Genomic DNA, 15,787 nt, shown 5'->3' on the forward strand with positions numbered 1-15,787 from the left:
GGGTCACCGGAGAGCAGGTAGCGGTGGCTAAACCGGCAATGCCCAATCCGCAACCTGGTCAGAAGGACCTCCTCTTGCCGAGATGGTCGGGAGGAGGTTGTCCAAGCAGTTGGGAGCGGTTTTACTGCCCGGAGCTTGTTTCCTTGGAGGGATGACCAAGCATCCCACCACAACGACAGAAGCCTCTTACAAACATCCCCACGAACGTCAGATGACGGGACACAATGGGAGGCTGGCCGAGGCAGGAGGACTGCAGTCTTGGCTGCAGCATCCGCAGCCTCATTCCCAGGCACTCCTACATGTCCGGAAACCCACAGAAAGCTGACAGGAGAACCATTATCAGCGAAAGAATGGAGGGACTGCTGTATCCGTTGAATCAAGGGGTGGACCGGATAGGGAGCTCCAAGGCTCTGAAGAGCACTGAGTTAGTCAGAGCAGAGTACATACGATGAATGGCGGTGGCAGCGGGCATACTGAACGGCCTGATGGAGGGCAGAAAGCTCGGCCGTAAAGCTCGAACATTGGTCGAGGAGCCGGTATTTAAAGGTGGCAGCCCCGACGACAAAGGCACAGCCGACACCATCGTCAGTTTTGGAGCCATCGGTGTAAATAAAGGTGTGACCGGCAAGTCGAGCACGAAGTTTGACAAACCGTGAGCAATACACTCCAGCCGGAGTACCCTCCTTCGGGAGTGAGCTGAGGTCGAGATAAATATGAACCGGAGCCTGGAGCCAAGGTGGTGTCGGGCTCTCACCCTCTCTGAAGGTGGTAGGGAGGGCAAAATCCAATTGTCGAAGCAGGTGACGGAAGCGGACTCCGGGGGGCAGCAGGGCAGACACATACAACCCGTACTGACGGTCGAGAGAATCGGCGAAGAAGGACTGGTAAGAGGGGTGGTCGGGCATAGACAACAGCCGGCAGGCATACCGACACAGCAGTACGTCGCGTCGGTAGGTCAATGGTAATTCGGCAGCTTCAGCATAAAGACTCTCGACAGGACTAGTGTAGAAGGCTCCGGTCGCAAGATGTAACCCCCGATGGTGGATGGAGTTGAGACGGCGTAAGAGGGATGGCCGTGCAGACGAGTAGATGAAGCTCCCATAATCCAGCTTCGATCGGACTATGGACCGATACAAGCAAAGCAGGACAGTGCGATCCGCTCCCCAAGATGAACCACTAAGAACTCTGAGGACATTAAGGGAATGTGTACAACGGGCCACCAAATAAGAGACATGCGGAGACCAACACAGTTTCCTGTCCAACGTGAGCCCTAGAAACTTAGTTGTTTCCACGAATGGGAGAACAACGGGACCGAGATGTAAGGATGGCGGAAGGAACGCTTTATATCGCCAAAAGTTGATACAAACTGTCTTCTCTTCAGAGAACCGGAAGCCATTTGCCACGCTCCATGAGTATAGGCTGTCTAGACAACGCTGAAGGCAGCGCTCCAGGAGACATTAGGTGGAATGCAATCCATAATTGGATTGATCGCGATGGCAAAAAGGGCTACGCTCAAGACGGAGCCCTGAGGCACTCCGTTCTCCTGGAGGAAGACGTCGGACAATAAGGAACCCACACGTACCCTAAACTTTCGATCCGTTAAAAAGGAATCAATAAAAAGGGGCAGGCGACTGCGTAGGCCCCACCTGAGCATAGTGCAGAGGATACCTCCTCTCCAACAGGTATCATAAGCCTTCTCCAAATCGAAGAACACGGCTACCATTTGGCGCCTTCGCAAAAAGCTGTTCATGATGAATGTCGACAAGGTCACAAGGTGGTCAACAGCGGAGCGGCAGCGACGAAAGCCTCATTGGAAATTGGTAAGTAGCCGTCGAGATTAAAGAATCCAAACTAACCGAGCATGAACCATGCGCTCCGTCACCTTACAGACACAGCTTGTAAGAGAAATGGGGCGGTAACTAGAAGGAAGGTGTCTATCCTTCCCGGGTTTGGGTATAGGAACAACGACGGCGTCATGCCAACGGATGGGTACCTGGCCTTCGGTCCAGACGCGATTGTAGGTACGAAGAAGGAAGCTTTTGCCCGCCGGAGAAAGGTGTGCCAGCATCTGAACGTGAATGGCATCTGGCCCCGGAGCAGAGGACCGGGGCAGTGCAAGCGCACGTTCGAGTTCCCGCATAGTAATGGGGGCATTATAAGTTTCCAGATTCAGCGAGTGGAAGGAAGGTCGCCGAGCCTCTTCTGCCTCTTTCCTGGGAAGGAAGGCAGGGTGGTAATGGGCGGAGCTTGAAACCTTCGCGAAAAACCGGCCGAAGGCGTTGGAGACAGCCACAGGATCAACGAGGACCTCATTACCTGAGGTCAGGCCAGGTACCGAGGAGTGGGCCTTAATGCCCGACAGCCGGCGCAGGCCACCCCATACGACAGAAGAGGGAGTAAAACTGTTAAAGGAGCTGGTGAAAGAGGCCCAACATGCTTTTTTGCTGTCTTTGATGACTCTACGGCATTGCGCTCGGAGTCGTTTGTATCCAATACAATTCGCCAACGTAGGATGGCGGCGAAAGGTGCGTAAAGCACGTCGCCGAGCACGGATAGCGTCTCTACAAGCCTCGTTCCACCAGGGGACGGAAACGCGACGTGAAGAAGAGGTAGTATGAGGAATGGAACGTTCGGCAGCATTGATGATAACAGCCGTGAGGTATTCAACCTGACTGTCACAACTGAGAAAATCGTGGTCCGGAAAGGTCGCCAGGGAGGAGTAAAGTCCCCAGTCAGCTTTCGGTATGTTCCAGCTCGAAGGACGTGGGGATGGGGTGGGGTGCAGGAGACGAACGACACAGGGGAAGTGGTCGCTCGAATAGGTGTCAGAAAGGACATACCACTCGAACCGACAGGCAAGAGTGGTAGAACAGATCGAGAGGTCCAAGTGGGAGTAGGTATGAGTAGAGTCAGAGAGGAAAGTCGGGGCGCCAGTATTGAGGCAGACGAGATTGAGATGGTTGAAGACATCCGCCAAGAGTGAGCCTCTTTGACAGGATGCAGGAGAGCCCCAAAGAGGATGATGGGCATTGAAGTCGCCAAACAATAAAAACGGCAGGGGAAGCTGAACGATCAGGTGCATCATGTCAGCCCGACTAACAGCAGATGACGATGGAGTGTAGATAGCACAAACTGAAAAAGTAAAAGCAGAAAGAGTAATACGGACAGCTATTGCTTGGAGTGGGGTGGTCAATGGGATGGGATGGTAATAGACATTGTCCCGAACAAGCAACATGACCCCACCATGAGCTGGGAAACCGTCCACAGGGGTGAGGTCATACCACTCCGAGGGATAGTGGGTAAAGGCAATACGGTCAGTCGGGCGCAACTTGGTTTCCTGGAGACCAAGGACGAGCGGACAGTGCAGGCAGAGGAGCAGTTGTAATTCCTCCCGATTAGATCGAATACCTCTTATGTTCCAATGTAACAAGGCCATCGCTAGTCAAAAAAGAGGGGGAACGAGACGGGGGAAGAGCTGGTCACCTCGACGGCCGCGGAGGGCCAGGTTTTGAGGGAACAACGCTACAACCGGCGGGAGGGGGATCCTGTTCCATCAAGTCGTCGCCAGCTGCGGCCACTGTCCCTGGTTGTGTAAGAGGGGCAGCATCATTTGCCGACGAGAGGCCAGCTGAGCGCCTGGCAGCAGAGCGTCCCGGCGAAACTGAGGATGGCCGGGAGCAGCGACTCACGGATGGAGCGTCAGACGAAACGCGCCGGGGTGGAGAGGGGGATAGAGACTTCTTCTTGGAGGCCTTCTTGGAAGTCCGAGGAGGCACAGGGATGGTAGGCTGGACCCGAAGAAGGTCCTCACATGCGGGGTCCGTTTTGGAAGCTGGGGGTCCAGAACGTTTCCCCGATGGACGCCTGAGAAGAGGATCGCTTCTCAGGCGGCGGGGGGCGGGGGGGGGGGGGGGAGGAGGAGGAAGGGTGGCCCCTGGGGCAGAGGGGGCGGGGGCCACGCGGGAGGAGGATTTGGAAGGGAGGGATTTGGGAGGCGGAGGCAGAGACCCCGGATGGGGGGAGTAGGCGGAGGGGGGACAGGATAGGGGTGAGGATACCGCGGAAGGAGTGGACACAACTGAGGCAAACGAAGAGGTCAATGGCACGGGATGGAGGCGGTCATACTTCTTCCTGGCCTCAGAATAAGAGAGCCGATCCAAAGTTTTGAGTTCTTGTATCTTCTTCTCCTTCTGATATGCGGGGCAGTCTGAGGATCTAGGCGAGTGGATGCCAGGACAATTAATGCACTGAGGTGGTGGGGTGCATGTATGTTACTCACAAAGGGGCTCAGCCTCACACCATGACAACATGTGCCCAAAGCGCAAACACCGAAAACAGCGCATAGGAGGCGGGATGTAAGGTCGCATGTCGCACCGGTAGCACATCACCTTTACTTTCTTCGAGAGAACGTCCCCCTCGAAGGCGAGGATAAAGGCCCCGGTGTCGATGCGACGGTCTTTGGGGCCGCGCTGGACACGCCGGACGAAATGCATGCCTCGGCACTCCAGGTTGGCCCTGAGCTCCTCATCAGATTGCAGCAGGAGGTCCCGATGAAAAATAACTCCCTGCATCCTATTTAGTGCCAGATGCGGGACAATGGACACTGGGATATCCCCTAGGCGGTCGCACGCCTGGAGTGCCGCCGACTGTGTAGCGGAGGTAGTCTTTATAAGAACGGACCCCGAACACATCTTACTGAGAGCCTCGATTTCCCCGAAGATGTCCTCAATGTGCTGAACAAAGAACATGGGCTTGGAGGTGGCGAACGTCCCCCCATCGGTTCGAGAACAGACCAAACAGCGGGGGAAGTACTTCGCCCCAAGCCGGCAGGCCTGTCCCACCTCCCAGGGAGTGGGCAAGGGGGAAAGGGCAGGAGAACTAGAACTAGAAACAGTACCTTTCCTTTTGAAAGACTCGGCCGCAGAGCGACCTGATATGTGTTGACGTTTCATCTGCGAAACGTCCGCCCCGATACCACCCACTCCGACCAGGGGCTCTCCCCACGGGCGCCACCCAGCCTCAGCAAGGGCCACCTGGCAGGATGACCGTTGCCGGGAGTCCTGATGCCCCAAGGAGACGGGCATCTACTCCTTGGCCGACGTGGGGAGGGTGCAGCTCAGGTATCGGCAGTACGATCCCTGTGTTGTCAGGGGGCTACAACCTAGAGGGTACATGACGACCCCACCACAACGGGCTGGCTACCGTGCTGGATTTCTGGTGTCATGGAAAGTCCATCATGATTGTAGGTGCAGATGGCGACGCACTATGGGCGTAACTTGTACAACCCATCAGGCGTTTAGGCCCAATTTGAGGAATAGTGGTTATGGTTACAACGCCGGTACAATGCTGAGTGACAAGGTCTTAGTGCACTGAGGACCAGTGGTACACCACGTAAGGCGTCCTTCCCCAAAAGGCTCGTACTTCTGTAGAATTTTGAAAAATGGAGGTCAAACCCCAAGGGGGACCATCACATGGAAGGCCGAAACGGTTGAAACTCCTTTTAGTCGCCTCTTACGACAGGCAGGAAGACCTCGGGCCTATTCTTACCCTGGACCCGCAGGGGGGATAACTATACTGTCTAGCCATTGCTACAGGAAAGCACCCATGACCCAAATGCGGTTGAAGACTCTGAGGAGACATTACCTGTGGGGAACATCCAAGTGTCAAATCATCTGGTTGTGGATGGAATCTTAATGTGGGGCCATGCCACGTGAAGAAGTAAGAGCCTGCAATAATTCCCATTTTGTTAAGGGTTCATCATGGGGTTCAGGGTGGTGCGGGTTGGAACAGAGAAGGTCTGTTCAATCAGCATTTCTGTCGGAGAATGGTAGCAGTATAGGAAGAGGACGCTGGTGTTGTCACAAAGAGTGTCACGAGGTGTTCTGCTAGTTCCAATGGATCAATGTGCAAAGCATTTCGCAGGCTAAGACCTGGATAGTTGACTGTCGCTGGTGGCCCAGAAGGCTTCGGAGCTTGGACCAAACCTGTGATGAAGAGGTATACGTCCCCAGGGGGAAACATAGTGCTCCCAACATTTCTTTTTACTCCGCTTATAAGGTAATGAGCCTCCACACAGAGACGCTTAAAATCGAGGAAGCTGGTCTGTGAAAGGCGTCATTTAAACCGCTGCAGCACCCGTCGGCAGTTCTGGACAGCGATTGCTACATCCTTTGCCCACCACAGTACCGGTCCCTGACAAGGGGGCCTGTGGATAAGGGGACAGCAGTGCCAGCAGCATGAACAATAGTGGCAGAGACGTCTAGCATGACTCCATAACAGCAGTTTGAGAGGGAGGTATCGAAGCACACAGCAGATGTATATAAAGGGCCAATGGGCCCTGCCAAATGCCAAAAGTGGGGCCTGTCTGCCTGGTGGCAGTAAGGGAACAATAGAATCACCAGAAAGTAGTCACTGTCATCCAGAGAGCAGGGGAGGAGATCATGAGATTGATAACAGTAAAAGTGCCACGAGTGGCACTGAAGAGGCTAGGGGAACCATTATTGAGGGGAGACAAATCGAAGATTGTAATAAGTTGATCAATGAGAAGACCCCAACCCATTGAAGTGGCACTCCCCCACAGTGGGTGGTGGGCACTGAAGTCCCCAAGGATGAGAAACAGGGGCTGGAGTCACTATATTACGCTGCTGGATGGGCCCTACCCTATGACGGGCCTGACTCCTGATGCTGCAGAAGTTGGGGTCAGCTGTGGATGATGTGGGCCAGCAAGAGGTGCAGTGTGAGGTCCCGGCGCTCAAGTGGATCTTGACATGGGAAGGCCATCTTTCCACGACACCGGAGCAGGTCGGGGACATGTGGGCGGTGCACCTGCACGTCGCCTTCGACAGTGAGGCCCTCTCCGAGTCTGCTGCCATCCGGGGACAGCACCAGTGGGTTGCCGACACCAGTGGTCTACTCTCTGAGCACAACTTCATCAATGCCACCCACCCCTGCATCAACACCTTTCGACATCTTGGTGGAGCCCCATCTTAGAACATTGGACGGTCTCTGCATCATTGTGGTCAAAGACGGCCTGCCTGCATAGTCGATGCCCAGATAGTCAGCAACCACCTCCGATTTGCCACCAGCAGAAGGCAGTGAAGTACAACACACTGTCGGCCACCTTGAATTGGAGGAGAACATGGTCCCCACAGTCCGTGAGCGACCTCCTGAAGCTGGGCTTCAAGGTGCGGGAGTTCTCCATCATCTTGTCCAGGGTGCCGACGTCGTACTGTGCATCGTTCAGAATCTTTGAGCGAAAGACAGTACAGCGCCCGATGCCCAAGGCTGGTGCTGGGTAGAGCGCTGGCTTCTCTCTCCCTGACTCCTGGGGTCTGTCACAGGAGCAATAACTATCTTCATGTTCTTGTCTTATTTTGTAAATTTGTTATGTTTATCTCTCTATGTAATATATACATTTGGAGTGTGTTGCCAAACGTAAGCTGTTGCCAAACGTAAGCTCCCACTGTGGTGGGGGTACTGGTGAGCTACTGTACTCCTATGCACCATTTTCATTTCATATATATGTATGAATTATTCCTTTTGGAATAAAGACGGCTTGAAACGGTGCAACATAAGGAAGTGGCCTACCTGGAGAAAGGTCGACACTGCAAATGGTGATTGTCAGAGCCATTGGAACTCTAACCGCTATTGCTTCCAGGTTGGTATAAAAGGGGATCCAGTCACTAATGACATCGGACAAAGTGCAGACCCCGCCAGATACTGCCCGGGACCAGTACGGTTCTGACAGAATGCCCAATAACCATGAAATTTTCGAGACCGGTCATCACAGAAGCATGTTTCTTGAAGAGCATGACAGAATGTAGAACAGGAGGAAACAAGATGATGTATTTCCAGTAGGTGATGACAGTATCTGTTGCAATCCCACTGGATGACAGTGTGATGAGAGTCCAGGTTAGACATAAAGAAGCCGAGAGGAGGTAATGTTACTCAGTCAGTGGTCATCACCGACAAGGATGGAGTGACAGCCATAAATAAGATGTCAGACTCAGGTTGCGAGGGGGGAGAGGGCACGTCCAGGGGCTTAAGTTTCTTCTTCTTCTCTTTTGGAGGTGGAGGAGGGCACGGTACAGAGGGAGTACAGGCGTCAGCAAGATTGTGGTAGGAGGCATCCTACGTGAGAGAAGGCAGGGAGAGGGGTCTTGGGTTGGGCGGGAGGGATCATCACCAGCAGGTGCCGAAGGGGGGGCTACCGGGTGGGATGTCATGGGAACTCCAGGGGTGGGGGAGGGGAGAGGGAGACGGAGCTAGGGTAAGGAAGAGGTAGAAGAGGAAAAGGATGTAACAGAGGCAAAGTGACACTGGATGGAGTCTCTCATATTTTCGGCAAGCCTCAGCTTAAGACAGGCAATCCTGGGACTTGTATCCTTGGATTGTGAGTGAGGGGAGTGGTGGTCATGACAAATGACACACACAGGTGGTGGAACACAGGGGCTTCCTTCATGCAGTGGGTGGCCACAGTCAGCACACAGAGGGTGTGCCATACAGTGGGAAGACATATGCCCAAAATGCAAGCACCGAAGGCACCTCAAATGTAGGGGGATGTAGGCTTCACGTCACATCTGTAGCACATAACCTTGACTTTCTCTGGGACGGTATCCCCCTCAAAAGCCAGAATGAAGGCGCTGGTATTGGTGTGGTTGTCTCTGTGACCCTTCCACACATGTCGAACAAAATGAACGCTGTGTCGCTCCAGATTAGCCTGGAGTTCCTCATCAGTTTGCAGGATGAGGTCCCTATTAAAAATCACTCCCTGGACCATATTCAGAGATTCGTGAGGGGTAATAAGACACTGAGACATTGCCAAGATGATCACAAGCACGAAGAACTGCAGACTGAGTGGCAGAAGAAGCTGTGATCAACAGGGAGGCCGACTGCATCTTACTGAGAGACTCCACTTCACCAAACTTGTCTCTGATATTTTCCACAAAAAAACAATGGTGGTGAATTCGTCCCCATCTGTCCTAGGACAGATGAGGTAGCAGGAAAAATCTTTCATCCCAAGACGGAGAGCCTGACCCTCCTCCCATGGTGTAGCTGAGGAAGGGAAGGCTGCTTGGTCATACACAGCAGTATTCAATGATCCTTCACCATTTGAAGAGATGACCGTTTGAGAATGGCCCGATTTTTGCAGCTTGATATGCTGCATGTGCCAACCATCTGCTCTGATACCACTCCAACCTCACGGGCAGCACCTAGCCACAACAAGGGCTGTCTGGTATGGTGGCCACTGCTGGGAGTTCCAGTGCTCCAGGAAGACATGTAACCATTACTTGGCATACATGGGGAGGGAACAGCTCAGGTATCAGTAGTATGATACCTGTATTGTCAGGGGGCTCAGTCAAGCCAGATGGGTACACATCTGCCTCATCACACAGACTGGCTACATGTGTAGTGACCTAGCAGCACAAATTGTGAGCCCCGGGTGAAAATCCAGGATCAGAGTAGAGGATGGATACAATACTGAAGGCAATATAGTTACCAGTAGTGGAGACAGTGAAGTGTGTGAGAGGTGCTATACCATACGGGAAAGCGAAATTTCTAGTGCAAATAGTGAAATAGGTTTACGATGGTCTTTACGCCTGGAGAAATGGAAAAAGTGTGGTTCGTTTCTCTTTGCATGTTTTTTTGCTAGCATGTGTTAAGTGAATTCATCGGATCCAACATCAGTAGAAGAGGCTTTAGCCTCCGTTCACAGGCACAAGTGGCGTACAGCCATTGAGTGGGAGATGAGTAGCCTAAAACACTACAATACATGGCAACCTGTTGACAGATCAAAAGCTGATCATGTAGTTGAGAGTAAGTGGGCGTTTACTACAAAGAAAATCAGAGGTGAGATTACTAAATTTAAAGCAAGGTTAGTAGCTCTGGGCTATTGCCAGATATTTGAAGTAGATTACAAGGAAAGCTGCAGCCCAGTAGTGAGACAAAGTAGCAATTGCAGTACTTAGGGGATGAAAAATCAAATACAATGATGTAGAAACTGCTTATCTTAATAGCCCCATAAGTGGCAGCATTTTCATGGAGCAACAAAATTGTGTAGCGTGGCGATAAAGTGTGTTTAGTAAATAACAGTTTGTATGGACTTCACCCCCCCCCTCGATGCCATGGACCTTGCCGTTGGTGGGGAGGCTTGCGTGCCTCAGTGATGCAGATGGCCGTACCGTAGGTGCAACCACAACGGAGGGGTATCTGTTCAGAGGCCAGACAAACTTGTGATTCCTGAAGAGGGGCAGCAGCCTTTTCAGTAGTTGCAGGGGCAACAGTCTGGATGATTGACTGATCTGGCCTTGTAACACTAACCAAAACGGCCATGCTGTGCTGGGACTGTGAATGACAAAGCAAGGGGAAACTACAGCCATAATTTTTCCTGAGGCATGCAGCTTTACTGTATGGTTAAATGATGATGGCGTCCTATTGGGTAGAATATTCCGGAGGTGAAATAGTCCCCCATTCAGATCTCCGGGCGGGGACTACTCAGGAGGACGTTGTTATCAGGAGAAAGAAAATGTGTTCTACGAATTGGAGTGTGGAATGTCAGATCCCTTAATCGGGCAGGTAGGTTAGAAAATTTAAAACAGGAAATGGATGGGTTAAATTAGATATAGTGGGAATTAGTGAGGTTCGGAGGCAGGAGGAACAAGACTTTTGGTCAGGTGAATAAAGGGTTATATACACAAAATCAGATAGGGGTAATGCAGGAGTAGGTTTAATAATGAATAAAAAAGAGGAGTGCGGGTAAGCTACTACAAACAGCATAGTGAACGCATTATTGTGGCCAAGATAGACACGAAGCCCATGCCTAATACAGTAGTACAAGTTTATATCCCAACTAGCTCTGCAGGTGATGAAGAAATTGATGAAATATATGATGCGATAAAAGAAATTATTAAGGTAGTGAAGGGAGATGAAAATTTAATAGTCATGGGTGACTGGAATTTGAGAGTAGGAAAAGGAAGAGAAGGAAACTGTAATAACACTGTTCACGTTTACATCGCACTTCACTTAGCGTAGACCGGGACTGTGTCCTAGGCACGCCCGATGTTAACTGACTGGGCCCGGCCCGTGCTGCCGGAATTGTTGTTGTTGTTGTTGTTGTTATGCCGGCAGAGGTCGCATCCAAATTCTCGCGTGCCCTCTGGTGGACGGGGCTCTACTTGCGGCAACTACCGTCCGTGACGCGCCGTGCCAATGTGCGCCTCCCGCGATCTTTCTGGTGGCTACTGCACTCCTCCTCCTTCGGGGGGTGAAGCCACTGTGATCCACTGCGTCGGAAGGTGGAGTGTCTGGCAGGAGCGATGACCTTCACATCCATTGGAAGGCCGGAGTCGAGGGGATCTGCCAACCCTCGAGCCGGAACCTTCGAATACGGCTGGAAGTGACCCACACGAAGAGGCCGCTGTCGTCGCACAACCAGAGCCCGGGACAGAACGGGCGACAAGCTGTCGAACTCTGGATCCTGTTCCACCTCGGGAGGGGCAAGACCCAGTGGCGGGGACGATGGGGAAGGGACGACCACAGGTGAACCAGCCTCCTGAGGAACCGGGCCTGGTAGGGGGCCGGCTCTCACTGGGGCATCTCGAACGATGGCGATGCCGGTGCTGGAGCTACTGGAGGCTGCCAAGGCTGAGAACCATCGCAGTGCGGCAGAGTCACAGCGGGGAGAGGAGGTAACGTCCCCTGCGAAACCAATACAGGTGCCGGCAATGGGGAAGCCGGTGTCCGAGAGGTTGGAGGGTGGGTGCCCGAACATGGACGTAGCTGATTTTGGTGACGACATACCACCTGGTCCCCCGCCTGCAAGGTATAGAGCCAGCGGCCATTTTGGCGCAGGACCACCGCCGATATCCAACGTGGATTGCGACCAAACCCACAGGCCCAGACTGACATACCCAGTGGAAAGCCAGGTACTCCGTTTTGTGAAGACTGACGAGGACCAGGCCGGAGGAGGTGCAGCAGAGTCCTAGGTTGACGCCCACGGAGGAGCTCTGCGGGGCTGCGTTCTCCCATTGGTGTGGTCCGGTATGCCGTCAAGAAAAACGTCAATGCTTCCTCCGCAGGAAATTCGTGCACATACTTTTTCATCTGGGTCTTAAATGTGCGCACCATGCGCTCGGCTTCCCCATTCGAATGTGGATGGAAGGGGGAGAGCAAACGCGTCTACAAAAATCCTGGAAGGTCTGTGAAATAAACTGCGGTCCATTGTCCGAGACCAGTGTGATTGGCAGACCTTCCACAGAAAAGATTTTTGCTAGTGCCTGGATTGCAACTTCTGAAGTGGTTGAGGAGCAGCGAACCACATATGGGAATCGGGAATAAGCATCAATGACAATGAGCCAAAAGCCATTGAGAAACGGGCCCGCAAAATCGATGTGAACACGTTCCCATGCTTGGGTTGCCTGTGGCCATGAAGAGAACACTGCCCTGGGAGATGCTTGTTGGCTCACACACTGGGAACAGGCGGCCACCAAGTGCTCAATTTCTCTGTCAATACTGGGCCAGTACACATGTCTGCGAGCCAAGGTTTTAGTACGGGAAACACCCCAGTGCCCCGCATGTAATAACGTGAGGACTTCCCTTCATAAACTTGCAGGAACAACCACGCGAGAGCTGTATCATCGGTAGCCAGAAGGAGAACTCCTTCCAAGACCGAGAGGCGGTCTCGTAGAAGAAAATAATTACGAAGAGGGTCCGAGGCCCGGCCCGGAGGGCGGGATGACCACCCCTGCTGAATGAGGCGAACTACTTGCCGGAGAAGCGGGTCAGCTGCCGTTTCCCTGGCAACTCGAGAACTAGTGATCGGGAAGCCATCAACCGCTTGGCGGGACGCCACATCCAAATGAAAACACATAATCTCCTCTCGATCGAATGTAGGATCCGGGCCCACCGGAAGACGGGAAAGAGCGTCGGCGTTGGCATGCTGTCCTGTAGGGCGAAAATGAATGTCATAATGGTACTTAGAGAGGAACAAGGCCCAGCGCTGTAGTCTGTGGGCCGCCCTATCCGGAATCTGAGAGGCGGGGCCAAATAACGATATTAACGGCTTATGGTCAGTGATTAACTGAAACTTCGTGCCATACAAGAAAGGGTGAAACTTGGTAACAGCGTAGACAATGGCCAAAGCCTCTTCTTCCACCTGGAAGTAATGGGCCTGCGCGGGACTAAGCGTTTTAGACGCAAACACCAGTGGTTGCTCGGAACCATCTGCGTTGCGATGGGCCAGGACCGCCCCCACCCCATACTGCGAAGCATCTGTAGCCAGGACCAACGGCTTATGAGGATCAAAAGTAGCCAAACAAGGGGCTGACGTGAGGAGGCCCTTCAACGAGGTGAACGCTCGCTCGCATGCAGGCGACCAATCAAAAGGAACACCCTTGCGCAGAAGGCAGCACAGGGGGCGGGCTATAGTGGAAGCCCTGGGAATGAACCGGTGGTAATAGGCTATCTTGCCTAAAAAAGCTTGTAACTCTTTCAGCGAAGCGGGCCGAGGAAGGTCGACGATACCTTGGACCAAACTTCCTAGTGACTGGATGCCGTGCCGAGAGATGGTGTAGCCCACATACTCAATGGACGGTTGGAAGAAGGTTGACTTATGCAGGTTGCAACGCAAGCCCACAGACCTGAATTTGAGAAAGAGGGTGCGAAGGTTGTGCAAGTGTTCCTTCGTGCTGCGGCCTGTGACAATCATGTCATCCAGGTAATTAATACAATGAGGGATTGTCAATGTGACATGCTCAAGATAACACTGGAATATCGCCGGGGCACTGGATATTCCAAAGGCCAACCGCTGGTATTGGTAAAGGCCAAACGGGGTGTTGACGACCGCCAGCCATTTGGAGTCCTCATCAAGTGGTATCTGATGATAAGCCTCTGACAGATCGATTTTCGAAAAATATTGGCCTCCCGCCACGGCGGAGAACAATTCATCAGCACGAGGCAAAGGATAGGTGTCCACCACCAATTGGGAATTAATGGTGGCCTTGAAATCGCCACAAAGACATAATTTTCCCGAGGGCTTCCTTACAATAACGAGGGGCGAAGCCCACTCACTGGAAGAAATGGGAAGAACGACCCCTAGGGCTGTCAGCCGGTCTAGCACTTCCTTTACCTGAGGGTGGAGAGCCAAGGGGATCTGCCTCGCGCGTAGAAAACGCGGGCGAGCCGACGCCTTCAACGTTAAGTGAGCCTCAAAATCTGAAACACGCCCCAGGCCCTCCTCAAAAACATCTGGAAAGTCTGAGATCAAAGATTCCAATGATTGATAGGGAACGTCTTCGGAGACCAACTGTATAGTGTCAGCGATAGAAAAACCGAAAGCTTGAAAGGCATCCAGGCCAAAAAGATTAGCGGAGCTCACATCACTGGCAACAATAAAAGTAATAGGCCGAGTGACTGATTTGTAAGTCACGTCGGTAGTGAATCACCCAGTAGGGGAATGAACTGTTTACCATAACCACGTAGACGCCGGTAAACTGGGGCCAACGGGGGCGATCCATGGTCGGAATAAGTTTGTGCATTCAACAACGAAACTGCCGCGTCCTGAATGTCAATGTCCATGTCCTCTGTACCTGCTTCCTTCGATTCTTTTGAGGCTGAGCGGCAAACCTTAGCAATGTGAACTTTTTTATTACATTTGCGACAAACGGCCCAACGCTGGGGGCACTCTGACCGATCATGATGTATATAGCACGACGCACAGGATGGCAACAGGGGCCGACGGCCGGAATTCTGTTTACGCGCCGTGCGGGAGCAGCCGTAACGGCCGGATTTACTGCTCGCACGTCGTCCACCCCGGACACAGTGGACGCGGCCGCGCCGCCCTGAACCACCGCGATGTCGCACCACGCTTCCAGCTGTTGACCTGCTGCATGAGAGACTTCATATGATTGAGCAATGGACAGGACTTCCTCGAGGGAAGGGTCTTCTAACTGCAGGGCCCGTTGCCGGACCTCCCTATCAGGGGCCGAACGAACAATGACGTCGCGTACCATAACGTGGACATACGACTCTCGCGACTGCTCCGTGACAAAATGACACTTGCGACTAAGATTGTGCAGGGTAGCGGCCCACGCCCGGTAAGACTGATGGGGCTGTTTCTTGCATTGATAGAACTCGACCCTAGCCGCCACAACATGCATGCGGCGGCGATAATATGAAGACAGCAATGAACACAACGCGTCAAAAGACAAGGACGAGGGTTCCTGCAACGGCGCTAGCTGCCGCAAAACGTGATACAGCGAGGGAGATATCCAAGACAAGAAGAGAGCACGACATACCTCTGCATCGGCAACATGAAACGCCTGGAAATGCTGCCGAAGGCGATGTTCATAGGCGTCCCAATCCTCCGCCGTCTCGTCATACGGGGGAAAGGGAGGAGGGAACGGCGCTGGAGCAGACGGCGTGGAGAGCAACGCCGGAAGCACTTGTTTCATGGTGGCCATGAGCTCCGTCTGCTGCGCAACCAAAACCCGCACCAAACCCTCCATGCCGTGGAGAAGCTGCAAAACCAGAATAACGACGCAACACGCGAAAGAACGACCCTACTCGTCGCCAATTGTGTAGTAACACTGTTCACGTTTATGTCGCACTTCACTTAGCGTAGACCGGGACTGTGTCCTAGGCAAGCCCGATGTTAACTGACTGGGCCCGGCCCGTGCTGCCGGAGTTGTTGTTGTTGTTATGCCGGCAGAGGTCGCGTCCAAATTCTCGCGTGCCCTCTGGCGGACGGGGCTCTACTTGCGGCAACTACCGTCCGTGACGAGCCGTGCCA

At 53.0% G+C, this 15,787-nt stretch overlaps 1 protein-coding gene across 1 annotated transcript in view; it reads right to left on the reverse strand.

Annotated features, from left to right (window-relative positions):
- The window catches only part of LOC124717026 (zinc finger protein 184-like), a 133,371-nt gene extending 118,032 nt beyond the window's left edge, over positions 1-15,339 (reverse strand). Inside the window, exon 1 of the mRNA XM_047243682.1 lies at positions 15,294-15,339. The gene's annotated coding sequence lies outside the window, so the exon portion shown is untranslated. The remainder of the gene's footprint in view (positions 1-15,293) is intronic.
- Between the last annotated feature and the right edge of the window lie 448 nt (positions 15,340-15,787).

The sequence above is a fragment of the Schistocerca piceifrons genome, chromosome 9 (assembly GCF_021461385.2).
Source record: "Schistocerca piceifrons isolate TAMUIC-IGC-003096 chromosome 9, iqSchPice1.1, whole genome shotgun sequence".
NCBI lineage: Eukaryota > Metazoa > Arthropoda > Insecta > Orthoptera > Acrididae > Schistocerca > Schistocerca piceifrons.